A 3,181-nucleotide genomic window follows, 5' to 3' on the forward strand; every position below is an offset into this window, starting at 1 on the left:
AGTAATTAACCATCTGAAGAACTAGAATACGCGAGATAAAATAGTTCACCAGTACTTTGTTAAATTATCTGTTTGTGATTCTTATTGTGTGTTTTTAGAATAATAGTTTAAATTTGCTTGAAATAGATATAATGAGAGAAAAAGAGAGAAAGAGAGAGAGAGAGAGAGAGAGAGAGAGAGAGAGAGAGAGAGAGAGAGAAAGAGAGAGGGAGAGGGAGAGCAAAGGATGCACACTGTACACTGTATAATACGCACTCCCTTTACAGGAAACGGTTGATATAAAATGATAAAAGGGGAAACGGAGAAAACATGTCAATGTGTACAATTAATCATCATTCTGTAGACGGCAATCGTAAGTTAAGTGATAATTGTTAGAACTATTTTAATGACAGATAGAGCGAACAGGGGCATGTGCAATGACATATCCGTTGCAAAAGAAATAAATCTCTGCAACCACCTCCTTAGGTTTTGCCTGGATTATTGAGTGCTTTGAGTGACAGTAGGCGATGACAGGACGTTTTGTTTTCACGCCAGCAATAACAGATTTAAATTTTGAAAAACGTGTCACTAACAGCTGATTTTGGATCTGCGGCAACTGGCACCTCGCCCTTTGAACAAGTGGGCAGTGTTCATGATGTGACACTTTCTCCTAATAAGTCTTGGTTTTATGATAGAATAAGATCATAGTTAATTTTCTTACTCATCATTCTGCCAATATGAAACTAAAATAAAGCGCTGATATACATTCATCAGTATTATATTTTGTCGAATTTTGTCAAAATGTCACTTTTTACGACCCTAGCTCTGGAGAGAACATGTTGTGAACAAGCACAGGCTCACCAACATAAACATACATCTAGAACTATAACTGACTTATTTTGCAACTGCAATTGATATTCATGATTGTAAATGCTCCTGTTATTATATGAAGTCATTTGCTATTCGTATGCTTGTAGTCAAGCTATTCTATACGCCAATTCTTGTATTCAGTGCAATTTTTTCATTTATATGGTACCTCAACATCCTATATGTAATCCCATTTCTCTCACTTTATAACATACAACACACACACGTAATCTTGCGATGTATATTCCTCTCTCGTCTGTTCACTCTCTCCTGTCAACATGCATCTTCCAAACATAACTGTCACTCAGCGCGGACGCGAATTGAATGATGATCAACATAGCATTTGATCTTTCCCTCAATCTCAGGTGGCAAATGGGTGATTCAGAGCTGACACTTGTTGCAATGAGATGCCGAGTCTCCTGTTGATGGTGGATAATACCTAGCTCATCCGTGCCCTTGTTATTATCATTATTATTAATGTTATCATTATGTTCATATGGATAAATACGTGTACATATACAGAGAGGTTCTGGAGATGATTACTGACCGAAATCCGTCTAAGAAGTTGAATTGTTGTGTTTTTTCTACTTTGTGTGATTACATGTGATTATACATCAAGTATCACTTAGTTTAGATGACCCCATGTAAATTGTACGAAGGTTATGTAATAGTGTATAATAAGAATTATTATATGAGAAACAAAGTAATTGTAATCTACTGAGGTTACCCATTTAATAATAACAGAAAACGAGCTGTCATAAGATGTGAAAAACGAGTACCAGTAACGGTATGTTTGAAAGCCAATGGATAACTAAAGAAATTTGATATCACGATGTATTCGGTAATGGATAAGATATTTTAGAGTATTGATAACGTCACAAAAATTAGGGAACAGAACCACCAAGGAACCCAAGTGGTCAAGTGAGGGACGACCGAACAAAGACCTATAGTTACGCCCAGAGCAAGGTGACATTAGGCGAGCCGAGGGGAACACGAGCGGGAGGTGCTAGCTATCCTACCTTAGAGATGCCATCTTCCTCAACTCTTGCCTCAGGCGCCATCTTGCTCGGGTGAATTCCCCTCATGACAAGTTTACCAAATTAGACCCGATATAAGAGCGAGTTCAAAGGCTGAATTCAAAGGCCGGAACTCAAAACTGAATAATCAAGTCATGACTGTTAAAGTGCCGAGTTATTATGCACTTTCTAATATACAATTTAAGGCATATGAGCCCAATTTCATTATAATTCCTCTTCACAGTAATTAAAATTGCAGTTATAAACGGATAATCCTAACAGGTCACGTTACCAGGCGTTTATCCTGATTTGAATTACCCAACTAATTAACGTCCATGTTTTGATTGTGTTTTTTCTCTCTTTTTTTAAATATCCCCTTTTGGATAAGTTGGATGAGAGGGGTATTAATTATTTGGGATATTAATGAGAGATACCAAGGTAAAGGGGTGTTACACATATACATTTGTATATGTGTATGTATATACATATACATATATATATATATATATATATATATATATATATATATATATATATATATATATGTATATATATACATACATACATACATATATATATATATATATATATATATATATATATATATATATATATATATATATGTGTGTGTGTGTGTGTGTGTGTGTGTGTGTGTGTGTGTGTGTGTGTTCGTGTGTGTGTATACATTATCATTATTATTATTATTATTATATACATATATATATAAATATATATACATATATATATATATATATATATATATATATATATATATATATATATATATATTTATTTATATATATATATATATATGTGTGTGTGTATATATATATATATATATATATATATATATATATATATATATATATATATATATATATATATATATACATATATACATATTTATATAGATGTGGACATACATCGGAAATCGTTTTCAGAAGAGATTACGTAGAGGCGGCAATTTTCGCTCTGAAGTTCAATTTCCAAATGAGAGAGCGTGTTCTAAATGTAATTTGCATATATTGCTATTTCCTTCATAAAACTCTAGCCAGTTTTGTTTAAAGTACAATCAGAAGGCGGTGCATACTACAATGTGCATATACATCAAACCTAATTACATAAGCAAACAAAAGTCTGAAAATCAGGGCGATATTCAGCAAAAGATATTTCAGACTTTACTCTGTCAGTGCTCACTTTGTAATAAAAAAAAAGGAAAAGAAAAAAGAAAAAGAAAAAGAAAAAAAAAGAAAAAAATATATATATAGTTGAATTAGGCACCGAAATTTACTGCTTAGAGCCTTAACGAGGAAAACATG

Source organism: Penaeus japonicus, unplaced genomic scaffold, assembly GCF_977035675.1.
Source record: "Penaeus japonicus unplaced genomic scaffold, GWHDUDI00000001_assembly GWHDUDI00000010, whole genome shotgun sequence".
Lineage (NCBI taxonomy): Eukaryota > Metazoa > Arthropoda > Malacostraca > Decapoda > Penaeidae > Penaeus > Penaeus japonicus.